The sequence below is a fragment of the Lepisosteus oculatus genome, chromosome 7 (genome assembly GCF_040954835.1).
Source record: "Lepisosteus oculatus isolate fLepOcu1 chromosome 7, fLepOcu1.hap2, whole genome shotgun sequence".
Lineage (NCBI taxonomy): Eukaryota > Metazoa > Chordata > Actinopteri > Semionotiformes > Lepisosteidae > Lepisosteus > Lepisosteus oculatus.
This window is the reverse complement of record NC_090702.1, coordinates 43,779,160-43,798,010: the sequence shown is the minus strand read 5'-3', so window position 1 is coordinate 43,798,010 and position 18,851 is coordinate 43,779,160. Positions and strand designations below refer to the sequence as shown.

The window sequence follows — 18,851 nt, the reverse complement described above, 5'->3', positions numbered from 1 at the left end:
CATTGTTTTAAAAGATCAAATGGGCAAACTGTCCTTTCCAGGTTAGATTCCCTTACTTAAGAACTGCCCCTCAGCTGTGCATCTTTGTTCTAGTAACAGGGTCAGTGAAACATACTACAAAGGGATTTCACACCTTCAAACTTGGACAGTGTTGACTTCTCCCATGGTAACAGTCGGTATTTTCTGTTCAGAGGAGTTTTTCTGTGATTATTGATGTGACAAATAGTAAAACTGACACTGTTTTTAACTCAGATGGGTTAACTGAGCCCATTCAATTCTGTTGTTGAAAGCTGAGCAAATCATGCCCTGAGGCACTATTTTAAATTTCTTGTGTTTTTTTGCTAAAGGAAAATAAGGTGTAGTGCAAAGTACAAAACATTGAATTGTCATTGTTTGTTTCTTGGGCCTACTTTTAAATAATCATCTATTATCTGATCATCATAGCTATCATCTTACAGTCATAACGATATGTTCTCCTCTCTATTTTATTTGGAAATCCTGTGTTGAATCATTGAGGAATGCAAAGCTAAATCTGCTGTAATCGCAAGGCAAAGGTTTATTGTGTAATAAGGATGGCTCTGCAGCTGGCTTATAATAAAATCTGGTATTTTGAAAGTGCGCCTCGGATGGAAAGTTTGTAGGTAGAAATCTTTGGGGAAAAAATGTACCTTGCAGATGGACCACACCTGCCTTTTGAAAATTCTTTTTGCTTTACTGTATCATTCATTGGTATGGGAGAAAAAAGAACAATAATTGGAATGGAATTAAAAAGACATTAGCAATCTGCTTTGTGAAAAACATCATGAGTCATGTTCCTATTTCATTCATGAAGTACAGAGTGAGAGTGAGAGAGAGGGAGAGGGAGGGAGTATACCAGAGAAAAAGAACATTGTATTGCACTAGCAGTCACTTACTCACTGCTTCTCTACTCACAGCTACTCTGGTGCTGGGGCGGACACATCTGATCGAGAGAATATGAAATAGTGGCAGAAACTGTAAGTTCGCTTGAAGAGAATCTCTTATTGTCGGTTTAGGACGAAAATAAATATATATAAAAAATTGGTGTTCACCATATTTTCAAATTACGCAATAGATAATATTTACTGTAAAACCTGTTTCCCATTCATCAGTTAAGATCTTATTTCTAAGATGAGTTCTTACCATTGTTAATTAACATATTTTATAGTGGGTATTTGGTTAAATAAGCTCATCTTTTTCTGTTGTTTCATTTGGAGAATGTGGTATTTCCTGAACATTAAACATAGTTTTACTAGCACATGTAATGTAGTGGAATAGAAGGCATTAATGCATTTTTTAAAATCTTTTGCGTAGCTTGTGCAATGGCTCATGAGGGAGCTTAGATTTCTAGTCTCCGTGTGCTGGTAAAGACAAGTCAAAACTTTCTTCATTAGGAGACATTTGGAGGACATATTATTGCATTTAGTGCTAACCGCATGCATTTTCACAGTTTATTACATCTTTATCGTCTTATTATTCAGTTTATTATATATTTATGAGGACATTGTAAATCTATTGGTGACTTAGAAAAATGCTTTTGACTGAACTGCTTCACTTAGTATTCAGAGCATTCCTTTCTGCATTTATTTTTTTCTACACTTTGGTTGTGAATATTTTATGTATTGCAGTTTACAGGCAATGAAATGCTGTTACAGAAAATAAAAAAGGCCTTTTGCATTTAGTCCAAAAATCTGGAGGCAAAGGTTATTAGTACATAGAGGCTCAGAGCCTTTGGTTGGATAAGAGTTGCCCTTTACATTTTATATATGTTCAGGTGGGTAGCTGCGTTAGCATGCGTAGTCTGCAAAGGAACAAGTAATAGGTTTATTCCATGCTGAAAAGAGAAGAAAGAAAACAACGTTTTGGCTGTGAAGCCTTCTGCAGGTGTGAGGGAAACGTGTTTTTCTCTCTTCTCTTTTCAGCATGGAATAAGCCCATTTATATATATGTACATGAATATATACATCTTTCTATTGACCTAAGCAGTATATTATTAATAAATATTTTTCTTACTGAAATATAAATGCACAAAATGGAGCATTTTTATTACTTATTGAATCTAATAAAAAGTGACATTGTAGAAAATGAAGCAAATTGTTTTATATCCAGCTTTCACAGAACAAAGGCATGTATAAAAGTCTCAGTTGTATTTTATCATCTTCAAATTTCTGACTGGTCAAATAATAATTCAGAAGGTAAGTTCTGGAATTAAAATTTCTTAAAAGCACCAATAATAATCGGTACAGTGCTGTGCTACTTTGCTTAAAATCTAGGTAAAGCACTCAAAAGGCATTTGTAGGAAACCGTTGCTACTGTTTCTGATGTAATTACTCATGTAAGCTATGTAGGAGGATAAGCACCACACTTGTTTAACCTCCTGAAAAAGAACCTTTCTCTTTGTTAGTTCATTGTTGAAATTATGTTAAATTGATGATCACAAAGGCTTATGTTGCACTGTAGTTTAAAATGATTTTAAGGAGTATGGTGGAAAATGTAATGGATTAATGTCAACCTTATTTACTCCTAGTAGAGGGCTTTTGTCGTCCATACAGCTTGAAAACTTGCATGTGAATTATTACAGATTTTCTGGGTTGTGACATTTGCAAAAGTATAGTTTCTGGCAAAAGTATTCACCACCTCCAATTAAATCCCATACATCCATTTTCTAACTACTATATCTTGTACAAAGTCTTGGGGGAGCCAGAGCTTATCCCAGAAAGCAATGGGTGCAAGGCAGGATACACCCAGGAGGGGATGCCAGTCCATTGTGGTGTACACACAGACACCAGAGCCAATTTTCCCAGAAGCCAATTACCACTCTATCTTAGGACTGTGGGGATCCTTTGAGTCAATACTTGATAGAAGCACCGTTGGCAGCAAAATTACTTTGACAAGTTCCACAGATAGTTGAATGGCCTCCATCTATGTGCAGAAATAGTGGTTCAAATGATTTTAGAACAAATACATCTATTTCTGTAAGGTCACTCAGTCAGGTAGTGAATTACAGACAATGATTCAGCCATGAAGAGCGAGGAGCTTTCAAAACAACTGAGTGATAAAGTTCTGCAAAGTCTCAGATCATGATGTATGCATACATATTTCTGTGATATTTAATATCCCTTTGAGCACAATGAGGTTAAGTATAAAGAGATGGTGGTACGATGAAACTGCCCCAGATACTGCTTTATATAAGTTTGTTCCTCATTGGACCAACCGAGCAAGGAAGAGACAGGTTTGTGATGCGACTATGAAAGAGCTACAGTTTAATGGCTGAGATGAGGAAAACAGTTTAGAAAACCTATGAAAAATAGTTGGCATCTGTTTACTGGAATGAACCTTCTAAATTCTCTGAATGCTTTGTTACTCGGAGTTTTCAAAAAATCTCTTAAGTGATACTGCAAACGTAGCAAAAGCTTTTGCGGTCAGGTGAAACAAAGTTGGGACTTTCTAGTCTAAATGCAAAGCTGTATTGGCAGAAACGTAACACAGTACATCACGTAGACAACACCGTCCTTGCTGTTAATCAAGTGATGGGGCTGCTTCTCATCTGCAAGGACTGGGAAGCTTGTCAAGATTGAGGGTAAAATGAATAGAGCAAATCTTGCTTTCAGATTTCTATGGACCTAGAACCTAAATGAAAATTCATATTTTAGCACTACCATGAGAACAGAACACAAGGCCATAGCTATACTGGAGTGTATAACAAGAAGAACGTTTTCCGTTGTGCTTGAAAATGAGACTTGAAAACTGTTGTCCATCAGTGGTTGCCAAGTAAATTGACAGAGCTTGGGCGAGCTTACAAGGAAGAAGACTGCACCTTCCCAGTGTCTAAAGTTGGCAGCACCTTATTCAGAAAGACTCGCGGCTATAACTGCCATCAAAGGAGCTTCTACCAAGTATCGATGTCGATTTTTTTTAATAGACCTATTTAAGATTTTCATGTTTTCTGTAGTATTTGCTGACATCTGAATTCTTTCACCAAGAAACATTCAGTTTGATCGTCCAAGATTTGATTAAAAATATTTAAATGTGTATAACATCCATCCCATTTTCTAACTGCTTCTCCCAGTTCAGGGTCACAAGGAGCTGGAGCCTATCCCAACAAGTAACGGGCACAAGGCAGGGTTCACCCTGGACAGGATGCTAGTCCATCACAGGGCAGATGCACAGACACAAGCATGCACACACTCGCACCTAGGGCCAATTTTCTCAGAAGCCAATTTAGATATCGGTATGTTTTTGGACTCTGGGAGGAAACCGGAGCACCTGAAGGAAACCCATACAAATAAGGGGAGAACATACAAAATCCACAAAGATAGCACCCCAAATCTAGAATTGAACACCGTAATCTAGCACTGTGAAACAGCAATAATAACCACTGTGCCACTGTGCTACCCTGAATGTGTATATATCACTGATAATTCAATTTAAAAGAAATGGGAAGTGATTGGAAGGGTTGAATGCTACTTCAAGGCACTATATGTGGCCTCTGTTTGATGCTGAGCGTTTGAAATGGAAAGTACAGCACAGGCTTCAGGCTACTTTCATACTGTAACATCTTGATTTACATAATCATCGCTCTTTTTTTGTTTTGCCTTCAGAGGTCGGAGGGTAGATGTGAAATTTGTATTATATTTCAGTCCGCATATAATAAAAGTCCAATTATCGCCTTACTTGCACTTTGAGGACCGGACAATAGAAAGAAAGGGCTTCACAATACAGTGCAGTGAACAAGGTGAGTCATGTGATTTTAGGGTCACAGGGAGTCTTATACTGACCTTGGCTGGCCTGTGTAACAGGTGTCTAGTAAAGACAGGGTAAGTGCATGAACTGAACTGGCCATGCTGTTTAGAGCCATAGCAGCATCTGGTGGTGAAATCCATGTCAGCAGAAGTAAGTATCAGGAAAGAAAGGTGGGTAGGTGGGGTGATTCATCTGAAAGGTCTATTAATTTTCAGTTCTATTTTGTCACACAGCATTGGACCACTTACATAGAAAAACATTAAAATAATTTGAATTGCTTAAAAAATAGCATTGATATTGTTTTCCAGCCTCACTGTGAGTAATCATACTTGAAAGTCAAAGGTGTACTTATGATGTCTTGATAGGATTACTGTATCTGTGGGAATACAGAGGATTTTTCCATCTATTCTATGCTCTTAATGTTTCATAAATAGTAAAAAAAAAATATGAATTTTAGTTTTTCACTTTGTTGTGTTCACTTTTTAGAAAGTATACTTTATGAAGTACACATATATGTTTTATGTATACAAGTATGTTATAAAATGTTGCTGCTCTATACCATGTTTTGCATGTAGACAGACTAAAAGAACTAAATCTCTGTAGTCCTAAAAAGAACAAAAGTTTCAGATGGATTTGACTCGGCTGTTCATTACTGTAAAAGTTATAGGTAAAGTTGGCCTAAGGGATGGTTTAGACATAAGAATAAAATAATGGCCCAAGGGCACAAATTTACAAAGATAGGAAGCAATGCATTGAGCAGAGTGGAGAGTGTTTGAAAACAACTGCACAGCCAGTTTGATGAAGTTGAAACAAATGGCTAAAGTACAAGAGACCTTTGGCCTTTAAGCTATGGGTGACAAAGCAAGCAAGACAGGCTGAGGTTTAGTTGTTTCACGTTATGAACTGATACAGGTTACCCCAGATTTCAATGTGTGCAAGTGCATACAGTTGCTGACCGCGGAGACTTGCTGATGACCTAACTGACTAGCATCACATGATGCTATTTCCAGTTAAATGCTCTGAATAAATCAACTAAATTGAAACCAGGGAAGCAAGAACAATAAAACCTCTGTTTTTAATTCCAAAAACAGGACAGAAGAAAATCTCTTCTTATTTCATTTAGTAAGAAGGAACCGTTCTAGTCTGCAGTTGTTACCTTTAATTTAATCTGGGATAGAATTGTGACAGAATTCACAAGACTCAGTTTCAGATTTGTGACTGCTTCTCCATGGCTTGAAATGTAAATGAATGGAAAAGGTTAAACCTGCTGAAAAGCAAGCTGCCTCTACATGACATGTAGACAAAATAGGGTCCAAAGTCTAAAACGTCAAATTATTTATGTATATCAAAATGTTTAAAATCAGTTTCAGTTTCATCTTGGAATTCTTTTGCAAATACCTTGTAAAAGCAGTACCCTGTAAACTTTCAGCAGACGACATTGGAAAAAATTGTTTCTGAATTCCAATAATTCAATTCTGTCTTATAAGAAGAAGCACGCCATGTTTCTTCTTTAAAAGGTAAACTTCTGCACTGTACTGTTGTTCATGATCTCAGCAGACAGAAAGGAAAACCAAAAAGAAGTGCAACCCTCTCACAAGTGTGTCCTAATGAGTTGATTACTTTTATAACAGCTGTTGCTTATTATGAATGTTTTATGGCTTATTTGAGACTTCCCTGTAACATTAACCATGAAATAACAATCTGGAATCAGTGTATTTATAAGAGGGGAAAAAATACATTAAACCACACACATTTTGGGATATGTTGGTCCCTATTTCCTGTTAAATTTAAGCTGCCAAGTTTGAATTTATGAATGAATCAGCCTTCTGGGAACAACAGTCATCATTACTAAAGTATCTTACTGTCTAGCCCGGTTTTCTTGGTGATTTCCTGGAAATACAAGGCTAGGCATCATGGTTCAAGGCTGGGGTCCTTATAAAGAATACTCAGAACTAGTAAGACTAAAGGTAAAATAAAAGATCTGGCAGCTATTAATAATCTTTACTTTAGAAAACTGGTTGGTGATTTGGCCTAATGCTTATAAACCAGTAGTCATTATTACATCACTTGGCCATGTAATATTCTGTACTGCTTGCATCCTTGCCATAAATTAGAGCAGACCATACTCTATTACTTGGATAACTGAACAAGTTCTGTGTTTCAGGGATAACTGAACAAGTTCTGTTTAATCCCTCAGCCATTATGTAAAATAGCAATACCATGTTAATTGCCAAATAAAAGTAACTGCATTATGCTGTGTTGTAAGTGCTGTTTCTGGATAGTTCCAGATCCTGGTGAGTAGAAAATGTCGCCAAAGTATGAGTCCTGGAACTTGTGGTGGCATTTGTGCCAGCTCTTGTATATATGGCCTACATGCATGCTTATCCAATAGTAGATAATTCAGAGATTAGAATTCCACAAGACCTATTTTTACTAAAAATAGGTCTTGTGGAATTCTAAAGTTCATAGATAGGTACAATTACCTGTCAGTTGTGGCTGTGATAAAGAAAGAGGTGACTAATGGCATGGGGTTAGAAAACTGACAGGATTTCTTTTCCTTTACTAGAGCCAAATGTCTTGGTCCATATCCCCCAATAGTGCACATCAATTAATTACTTGTCATAATTCTGTAAATTGAAAAGGAGAAAGCAGTCAAGCAAGCACTTAGCACATTTGTTCCTTTTTACTGATAACTGTTGGTTTGAATTGCCTTTCACATTAGATTGGAAATCCCAGGAGAATTCATGTCCCGTCTATGACCACGTTATACCACCTGTAATAATCCTACTTGAAGTAGCTTTCTGTCATTTTCAGATGTGCAATGAAGGTTTAAAGACTTGGTTTGAGATAAGGTCTCCAATATTTGAAGTCTCCGGTTTGCAGCAATGATAGACATGGTAGTTAATCATCTTACAATAAACCAATATAAAGGCTTCTTTTCCTTGAATGTTATTTAGGATGCTGTGTGTTGTTGCTTTTGTGACCATGAGGGTTCATTTTATTGCCTTCTAATTTATCTGTATCTTCACGTTCAAGAGTTTTACAGGAATATAAGGATTCCTTTAGATAGGTACTTTATTGATCCCGTGAGGGAAATTGCAGCTTTAAATGTGGTAAATATTTTTTGGAGTTGGAAAATTATTTTGCTTGTTACATTTCAGTTTGAAATGACCATTTTTAATCCGCTTGAGGGGGGGAATGGGATATTTTAAACTTTTTTGTACACTTGAACAAAATGACCAAAATGACACCAGTTGACAACACATCAAACTCACAGGCATGAGGCTAGTTCCAGGGATTATTACAAGGATCCGCCAGCCAGCTTTGCGTTTATTTAATCCCACAAGTCCTGATGAAAACCATAATATATTATCTTAAAACATTGATATTTTGGAGCTACAGACTAAAGCCACTGCCCCCAATAACCACCAATAGCGATTGTCTGGTCATGTGATGCTTTTTACTCACATTGTGAGCATCATTTAAAAACTTCTATGGAGCTGCAGACAGAAATATTTGCACCCCGGTTTTAAAACTAGTTAGTCCTGAACTTCCATTTGGTGGGATGAATGGGTTTTCAGTAAAAATAAGCAGGACTGAAGCATGTCTCTGTCAGTGCTGAATATTCCATGAATGTGTCGTGTCATTGTCTTTGGTCTGTTTCCTTCATCAAACCTGCTTTCAATTTCAACTGCTTTTTAGTAGATTAAATGTTGGGTATAGGTGGGGTTTTATATTTCAGTGGCATATGTAATTATTTTATTAACAGTAAATCACAATCCATTTGAAGTGCTTTACTTTTATTTGTGTTTTTATTTTTTGGATCTAAACGTACTCACGAGTTTAAAGTTGTCATAAATAGAACTACGCTAGTGCTGCGTCTCCTCAGACAGGCAGTGGACCTGAACTGAAGTGAATACCATACAGTTACTGAAAGGATCTAGTGGAGATGTTTACAGTTTCTGTAACTGTGAGTCAGTAATCATGAAAGTGCGAAAAACTCAATTCTTTCAATAATAGCATTAAGATTGAGCACATCATCAGTCTCATGTGGCATGCTCAGTTTCCAAAAACTGAGATCTGGCCACAGTGCTAGCAATAGTCAGTACTTGGACTGAACGGCCGTGAACTTCTAACTAGGAGTAGGTGTAGAGGTGATAGAATGGGCATTGTATACTGAGTGATTTAATGGAATTAATTTTAAAGCAGACATTACCTCAATCTATTTAATTAACCAGACAGAAAAAGATATGGAGTGAATTGCCTTGTACAGCATAGTCTTTTTCCTATGAAAGTGTCAGATTAATCTTTGCTGTATCTCAATATTTTTCTTTCTGGCTAAAATACTTTAGTGAATGTCAGGATTCAGTGAGGAAGGCTAAGACAAAATTGCATTCCATAAAGGATTTTTATTAAGAAAGCAAAAGACATACAGGCACTAGTTTCATTTTTATAACTCAAGCTCTCACCACTCAAACCAGTTTTGGAAAATGGGCATGGAGCATATGGATACTGCATTTAAATAACAGAATGTTTTTTTTGGGGGAGGAAATAGTAGGAATAGAGTCTACTAAAACAACTTAAACAATTCAAGGACTGGTATTTTAAAAACTAGATGTAATGATAATGCTGAACGTATTCAGAACTTCAGAATAATTCAGAACTTATCTAGGCTTTATTGTGTCTCCTTATTTCCTTTTACAAATCATTGTTTATTTTTGTTCTTGGATTTTACATTCCCAGATGCTTTTATTTGATACGCAACATTTATATTGATATGAGATAATTGTGGTATATTATTCTCTTAAAAAATAAAGAAATGTTTTTTTCCCTTAGGAAATCCACAAAATTGTTTAAAAATTAGCCATCATAGCTATCAAGAATTAAGGACTCAAAAAGTTATAATTATAATGAAAGTTTTTTAGATAGATAGATACTTTATTGATCCCGTGAGGGAAATTGCAGTGCAACAGCAGCTTAACACACACAACACAGCCACAGTGTAACCAATTATATAATAATAGTACAATACATACAATACAATACAATACAATACAATACAAGAGTTACCCACAGTCCGGACACACAAAGAACAAACTAGAACAGAACAGTACACAGAAAATCGTATCACACATATGAATATAAATATAGATGTAAATATAGATGTAAATGTATTGCACAAGTCCCTGGCATATATTGCACAAAAAACAGTTGTAAATGGGGAAAAGAAAAAGAAAGAGAACAGATGTAGCAGTAGATGTGTAGATGCGTTGAGTCCAGAAACAGGTCACTGTCGATGTTGCCTCTGCCCAGACGCAAGGTGGATGCGTTGTACAGTCTTATGGCAGAAGGCAAGAATGACCTCCTGTAGCGCTCCCTGTCGCACCGTGGATGAATCAGTCTATTGCTGAACGTGCTCTTCATTTCTACAAGCCTGTCATAGAGGGGATGGGAGATGTTGTCCATGATGGCCTCTAGTTTGGACATCATTCTCCTCTCAGCCACTACCTCCAAGGGGTCCAAGTCAGCCCCAATGACGGAGCTTGCTCTCCTGATGAGCTTGTTCAGCCTTTTAGAATCCACTGCTCTAATCCCAGAGCCCCAGCGCACCACTGCGTAGAAAATGGCACTCGCTACCACCAACAGATAGAACATATGTAGCATCTTACGACACACATTGAAGGACCTGAGCCTCCTCAAGAAGTAAAGTCGGCTCTGTCCCTTCTTATAGATGGCCTCGATGTTCTTAGACCATTCCAGTCTATCGTCGATGTGCACTCCCAGGTACTTATACGAGTCCACCATCTCTACGCCACTCCCATGGATGTAGACAGGAGTAGGTTTGACCTTTTTCCTCCTGAAATCTACCACCAGTTCCTTTGTCTTTGTTACATTCAGTTCCAAGTGGTTCACCCCACACCACTCCACAAAGCTGCTGACCACTCCTCTGTACTCCTCCTCCTGCTCACCCTTGATACATCCCACAATTGCAGAGTCATCTGAGAACTTCTGCAGGTGGCATGACTTTGAGTTGTACTTAAAGTCCGAAGTATAGTGGGTGAAGAGGAATGGAGAAAGAACTGTCCCTTGAGGTGCCCCTGTGTTACTCACTACCTGTTCAGACACACAGTTCTGAAGTCTCACAGACTGTGGTCTGCCTGTCAGGTAGTCAGTGATCCACGATGTCGTGGAGGCATCGACTTGCATCTCCTCCAGCTTCCTCCTTAGAAGTAAGGGCTGGATGGTATTGAAGGCACTGGAGAAGTCGAAAAACATGATCCTTGCAGTGTTGCCAGCCCTGTCCAGGTGTGAGTAGGCCCTTTGCAGCATGTAGATGATCGCATCCTCCACACCAACACTGGGCTGGTAGGCAAACTGTAGGGTGTCCAGTGATGAGCTGACCAGGGGTCTAAGGTGGGATAAGACCAGCCTCTCCAGTGTCTTCATGACACTCACTCACTCACTCTTAGGTTTTAAACTTGGAGTGCTCATTGCAGCACACAACTTTGGTATTGTACGTACATGGTTTTTAGAGACCACTATCTACTGTAACTTCTTGAAGTCATTTTCTGAAAGATGAGAACAACTGAAAATGTAATACTTGAAAGTAAAATACTGTATGTAAACAGCAATTTAATAAGGCAGTAAAGCTACATAGCCTGTCTTGTTAGTCATGTTGGTAAAACTTTTACAGAGTGAAATGAGCTGTAAGTTAGTCATCCACTGCAGAAAGAAAAGAAATTGTGGTACATATGTAAATATTATACTACATGCCTAGTCTGTTTCATGATGTTTGTCACTCTTTAGAAAATTCTAGAACTGTATCCTTTCTCAACTCGTAAATATATCCTACTGTTTATCTACTCACATTACTTTAATAAAAAAGGCAGGAAAGCAGAGGCTGAAAGTCTCTCATGATAAATGCTTTCAGCACTAATGAAGCCTTTTTTAATTCTAATTTATTTTCACTCTTTTGGCTCAATGAAGTGATTGAAAAGTCAGGTGTCGTTCTACATGATGTTTAAGCAAACCACGGCATCATTATTATTTAGTTCTTGAAAAATGTAAGTCGTTTTTGAAGAAAAAAAGTAAAACTGATCTCTCTACTTGTTAAAAATAAAACATCTTGGCAGAATATGTCTGTGCCACGTGGTATATGTCATTCCTGAGTTAATGCCAAGGAGATGAACACTGTAAGGAGATCAAAAGAAACCTAAACTGCTCTAGGAACAGAGGGGGCTGGAGGACATTTAAAAAGGAATCCCTCAGTTTCACTTAATTCCTTTATGTCTGTGCTAGTATTTTAGCAAATCTCTTTAGATTTTTTCCAGAAAGCACTGCAAAACTGTATAATCACATGATGCAGGTCCAGTAGCTTTGCTCTTCACAACAGGCCATTTTACTGCGAATGATTTCAATGGCTTAGAAAGCAAGTGAGCTAGGAAGAGGGTGGCATCTCTTTACCATTGGAGCAGACAAGGACTGACCCCTATGAAGACGGTAATAAATCTGTGCAATGCATAGTGCACGTTTTAGTTTTGTGTCAGTTTTAAAATTTTAAAAATCCAAATAATTAAAAAATATAGATTGTGTTTTTGTCAAACGTGTTGATGTGCCTGGCCCTTAGAACAGAACGCAGTACAGTACCTCACAGTTTTTTCCATTTTTCATTGGTGTTCAAACTGTGTGTTTTGAAGTTCTATGCTAACCTATGATTTTGTTAAATTACACTTGCATGATACGTTGTTTTTTTTCCTCAGGAATCATTGTAGACATTTTACTATCTGAGGAACTTGATTTCAAATTACATGGAAAACATCTAAACCCTCCATCTTAAAAAAAAAAAACATTCAAAACTGATCCAGGATTCCCTATCCCCCAACTTTAACCCCAGCTGAGTGCTTTATCACGGGTTCATTTCAGTTTTCTGCTTTCAGGTCTTAAAAAGTTGGATGAGATTTGTTTTTGGTATCAGTCCTGTTTTAATCAGCGAGTTTATTTGCCAAGGTCCCTTGCTTTAATGTGCAGATTATGTAGTGAAGACATTAGAGATGCTAAGATGAAATTCAGGTCTCACACACTTTTTAACTACAATTCTCAACATTTATAAGTATAAATAAAGCCTTTTATGTTTTAACACTAGTATGTATCTGCTATACATATTCCAATCACAATGCTGAGATAGTGCTTGGTTGTGTTACTGGTAGTAAAACTGTATCATTGAGCTGTAGAACCTGGAATATACTGTAAGGTTTGTAAGTAGGAATCGCCTTCTGTTTTTAGACGCAATTCCACTAGGAGTCCACTTGTGCGCTCTAGTCCATGTTTCACTGTTCATCCTTTGGTGTAGGAACACCACATGTACTGACTGCTTGACTTACTCTATCACCAGCAACATGAAGTTATTTTCTTTAGAAACCAACTCGGCACTTAAATCACGTGCAATGGAATGCCGACATGGTGGTACCTGTTGTGAAAAGGAAGACTTCATGAGATGAAGGGTGGTTTTATATTTCGGTTGGCGTGCAAAGCTTTATCTCTGTAGTAATAATAATAATAATAATTATTATAGTAAACTGTACCACTAATGTAACGTACTGTATCAAGGCTGGACGCCAGTGCTTTCTATGGACGTTTAACATAAAACAAATACTTTGTCAGTTAAAAAAGGTTTCATCACTGACCTTCAGTGCAACTATGAAATGTAATGAAGAAGTTGCATTACCCTCTGTCATGATAAGTGGTGATGTATTGGATCATTACAATTCAGCAAGTTAGCTTTGGAATGTCTTTTAAAAAGCCTGATTGAAGTTTAGTGCATCATACACCATTGATTCTTCTGGAGTTCTTTTGAAAATCAGGTTATTTCATTGCATAGCATTTTGAAACTGATGTAAGAGATTTAAATTGAAAGACTTCTTTTACGTTTTCTCCCAATAAGATGCAGTATGGGCAGCACAGTGGTGCTGTGGTTAGCGATGGCAAGTGGCCCTTGCAATGCTGGGCCCTGGGGTCAGTTCTGGGGTGCTGTCTGTATGGGGTTTGTGTGTGTGTCTGGTTTCCTCCCACAGTCCAAAGACCTACAGGTTCTGTCTGCGCTTCTGTGAAAATTGGCCCTGGTGTGAGTGTGTGTGAGTATGTGTCTGTATGTAGCCTGTGATGGATTGGCATCCCATCCTGGGTGTACTCTTCCTTGCTCCCATTGCCTGTAGAGACCCTGAATTTGATGGTAGTGGAATAGTTGATGACTCTGAGCTGCCGAATACTGCCACTCCATATTAACTAAAGCTTCTTTAAAAAAAAACTCAACATTCGCCTTGTTTCACATCATGATTCTAAGCTCAATAGATTATCGGTGATAGACACTACTATTTATTTTAAGAGTTCTACCTTTTTCTCTGGTGGTAGTGTTAAGCATAGTGTTTTACAGTGTTTAAGGCAGGATATAATCTGGTCCGAACCACTGGAAATAGTCAACTTCTGAAAACCTGTTGAGGATTCTTGAGCTCTTCGTATTAACATTTAAATCAGCCAATTCAGAGGTCTTAAGATGGAGCCGATAGAGAAAAAAATTGAGCCCGAAGACTGGGGATCTCTGGTTTAATTTTTTTTTCTGAAAACTGTGTAGGCTGCATATAACACACTATGTAAATACCTTTTATTTGATTTTTTTTTTCATGTGAAGCACTAAGATGTAATGAAATGGCTCACGTGGAACCTGCACGTTTCGCAGTAAAATACAAGGAGACAGTTCTCGTATATTTCCTGACTTTAGAGAGGCAATCACTACCATGAAGCTGTATATTGTTGTCTGCAGGTTATTCAAAAGTCATTTTCTTCACCATGTTAACTCATGCAGCACACATGCTCAGCATGCTGTTGTTTTTTGTTTTCATCTGTTTTTACACGTAATGAGTGCATGGGTCTTGCCCAGCTTTCAGTTCATGCGGGTTTAGGAATTTGACTGCCTCTCATCATGTGTAAAGAAGAGAAATCATGAAGTGTCAACTATTATTCAGAAACAAACCAGTAGAAATTAATTCCACACTGAAAAGTATAAAGGAAAAGTAAGCGTAGAATTTAATCTAGCTGTTACTTTGCAGCTTCTAGCTCTGAATTATTCTATATTGCAAATTTCCTCATGTACAGTATATTGCAATGTTGTCATCAATGTCCTTAGTGTTTAAGCCTGAATAAAAATTCTGAAAAGTTAGTAGCTCTTTTGTTTTGTTTTGTTTTGTTTTTTTAAGGGCATACATATTTTACTGGAGTTCGGCAACTACTTGGGTATATGAAGAAAGAGCACTGAAAAGTAGGTTTTTGTTTAATTTTTCCTTATGTGCTTTGAACATGCTGGGAAGACATCTGAAAAATACAGTACATCAATGTTATCTGAATTGCTGCTTTAACTTCACAGCAGAATCTCCAGAGATGCCATGGGACTGTCACTACTGGTTGTGATTAATTTGTCGTAGTGCTAACATAAACCTGTAAACCTGCAGCCCTGACTTCCTTCCACTACCCCCCTCCTCAGTGGACTCAGTGGACTTGTAAAAAATTAATGGAGTTTCAAGAACCCTAATGAAATCATGGTGATTTAATGTGTTCATCATTATCCAAGTATTAAGTAGTGTGAGCCTCCAAGTGATGTAGAGATAGTGCAGAAACGTTGGCTTGATGCTATTGTTAATGTTTTCTCTGAAGTGTTTAATTTAGATGGGCAAACGTTGAGGCCAAATAGATCGATGAAGGAAATGTCCATTTCATAGATCTTACATGCAGCTATTTTATGTTTTATTTATGTTTAATGAAAGGCAGTGGCACGCAGTGAGGTGTAAAAGTAGGTGAAGGTTCAGGGTCATGTTCTGCAGGAAGTAATGGGATATACTGTAGATGACAGGTGATTCAGTGCAGTAGCTGGCACAGTATCCACATGAGCTTGAGGGCAGGAACTTGACTCACTTCATGCTTGAGATGAGAAGCCCTCCCGGAGGAGTTAGCAGTAGTTCTGGCGCCACAGGGAGGTCCAGATGAAAAGCATTGAAGAAGAGCGAGTCATTGTGTGGTCAGGTGATTCAGAGGACAGAAATTGATGGTTAGTGGGGCACGTGTGACGAGGGGTCTTTGTTTTTATTGCCAGCTTCAGAAGGTTCATTATCCAGCTGCAGAGTCACTTCAGCGAATCGGATTCCTGTCCCGTGAATCATTTCCACAAAGAAGCGGGAACAGTTGTCATCTCGATCAGATCCAGTTACGCCGTCTTGTGATAGGATGAGTGAATAACCAAACGGCAGGTTTTAGAAAATCCCCCTTGAGTGAGCATTAAGGGTGGTATTTGATAAAGCCTTCAAGAACTCGATGAGGCGTAAGATGCAAGTGTTCACTTGTTTGTGTTTTTGTCTGTTTCAGGCTTTATTGCTAAAATCTTAAGTTTGATGTGAAGTGTATAGACGTCACATTCATAAAACAGTGATTTTGATTCTGTGCAAATGTAACAATTTTAAACCACCTGTAATTGGTTCTGAAAATTTAAAGAAAACCGTGAAAGGATTATCACACTAGTTCTGTCTGCAAACGAAATTTGCCAGACAGTTTTGATGGATATCAGGAGCTGTAAGTTTCTGAATTGTCACTAATGTGAGAACTGAACTCAATTCAATAAACACTCTTCTACAGTATATGTGATGGAGGTAAGTGCTGTTAAATTGCATTTATGAAGTACTTCTGTAGTTCATTATTCTATGTTGATCCATAATTCTGGCTCATGCTTCAGGTCTTGATCCACAATCTGCTTTATTACTATAGCCTGGGATTCTATTTTGTGATATGAAAAGCAAATGTATGTAATAACATTATTGAGATATGATCTGCATGTTCAGATTTAAGCAGAATAGTCTATTACTTCAGTCACCCAAAAGATTTTCTTTGAGAGAGAAATGTGTATATCTAAATTATGTCAACATTAGCAGCTTTACATATATATTAAAATAAACGTTTTAATAATAACCTCAATACATATACAGTAATAAATCTGTGAAGCAATGCATAGTGCACATTTTAGTTTTGTGTCAGGTTAATCTAAATAATAATAAAAAATGTGAAACGTCTACTTTTTTCTATACTAAAACGTAACTATAAGTTTTTTTTTTTTTTTTTTACAACATGCATTTAGCTCATTTTTACACTTCTGCTAGAGAGAGAAGAAGTAAAATATTGCAAGCTTTACCAGAACAACTTAAAAGTGTCTGTTTTAGTGAGTTCAGGCCTTGTCTGTTCGAAGGGCGCCCCCCAGCTGACAGAACACAAGCAGCACGTTCAGACTGGTAGTAGGCCGGCCTTGGGGTTGTATGAGAGACTGAACTGGCCCTCTCTATTGACTCACTAGAAATGAATTACTTCATACCAGTGTCTTTCTCATTCAACCCAGTGTGGTTGCCTGCTAGCATATGAAGTGGATTAGAGCTCCACAGCTCTTGTTCCTCTTTCACTTGATACCAGTGATACATTTCAACAGACATAGGAGAGTGAGAGATCCTCAGACGGTGCTGTTGCCTTAAATAGACTGGATGGACCATCAAGTGTATACCGTGAGTTCAGATGGCTGTTACATGGCCAATTCGTTCATTTCTCTGCCGTACGGTCTTGGTTTGTCTTGAGCTATGCACCTGTAGGGAGGTATTTTATATAGAAAGCTAGTGATATCTGAAATCAGGAAGAAACAACAGGTCTGATATTTATGTGTACATAGACATGGTTTTGTGAGTAAGGCACAAGGAAGCAGCTTTCAAGTTAATGCTTATTTTTAAGCCTTTGTTCCGGTGACATATGGCAATACAAATCTAGTAAAGATCATAAGAACATCTTTCAAGCTTCTGTTATTTCATGTATGCCACAAGTTTTTGTTTGCCTTAACTGGGTTGATTATTTTATCTTGCATTCCAAATTAAAACTGTTTAAGATGATAAACAAAAATAAGTGTGGTGGATATGCAACATATACATTTACAATAGTATGTAAAGATTCTGGTATGTTACACTCACGGATGAAAGATTCAAGGAATAGGAGTGGACAGGGGGATGACAACCATTCCTCTATTCTTTTCCTGCAGCTCAGCTATAGATGATTTATGTAACAGTAACTAAACAGTTAGTAAAAAATAATTTTGATTTTAAATTATAACTGAAATAAAAATGGTCAGTTGAACCAGAGAAGATTTTTTTACATTTTGCATATCTGTAAAGCCTTCAGTATTATAGACACATGAGTGTGACTAGTTTTTAACACCACAGTTCAATCGATACCCTAAAAAACAAAATACTTTTCAGTGCAGTCTGGGTAGCTCAAAACTTTCACTGTGTTTCTAAAGCTGGGTGTGAGGATATTTTCTCTAAAAGTGTTGTGGACATCCCACTGAGCATGGAGTCTTTAAGGAAAAATGTTTAGAAAAAAAGCATTCATCCTTCTTGATTTTATTTAATTTCAATAATAATAATAAAACACCTGATTTTGTTGACGTAAAATGTGTGCACCATGTGTTTGGTTATATTTTAACATCTTAAATATGTTTAATTATGTGCCAGGAGTATGAATGTCTGCCCTTATTTTGATAAAAATAAAACAATGACTTCTTACTCTCCACTTGTGCCTAGGGAGTGTGGTTATCATCACTCTTGTTCATTTTTTCTTTCTAATCTGCCTTAGGACTGGGTGGCTAACTGATTAGTAGTAATGTTGTCTAAATGTAAAATGTTACGTCAGTGAGATTAGTTTGTCCAAAGTCAGTGGTTACAGTTTTCTTTTTCTAATATAGTAAGCTTCCACCAGTCTCTTGAACCTGTCCTGAGGCATCATTTGCACAGATGACAAGCGTATAGCACAGGGTGATTTTGAAATGGTTTAAACGTTGTTTAAATTGCACTAGTTCTGGAGTTAATTAATTCCCGAACATGACTCAGAGCTTTCTGAGAATGATATCATTATCAGAAATGGTAACTGGAATTCCAGGCACCATTGTTAATAAAAAGGAGGAAGGATGTGTTTGAGCATTATCCAAAAGCCACCAAGCTTTTCTTAGCAAGCTCATATATACT

At 37.4% G+C, this 18,851-nt stretch overlaps 1 long non-coding RNA gene across 2 annotated transcripts in view; it reads left to right on the top strand.

Moving 5' to 3' along the window:
• LOC107077993 (uncharacterized) overlaps positions 1-18,851 on the top strand; it is a 99,831-nt gene that overhangs the window by 59,844 nt on the left and 21,136 nt on the right. The window contains exons 2-3 of one of the 2 annotated variants that reach the window (XR_011190093.1): positions 936-995; positions 15,012-15,073. The exons of the other annotated variant lie outside the window; for it this stretch is intronic. This is a non-coding gene — a long non-coding RNA (uncharacterized lncRNA). The remainder of the gene's footprint in view (positions 1-935; positions 996-15,011; positions 15,074-18,851) is intronic. 2 annotated transcript variants of the gene reach the window in all.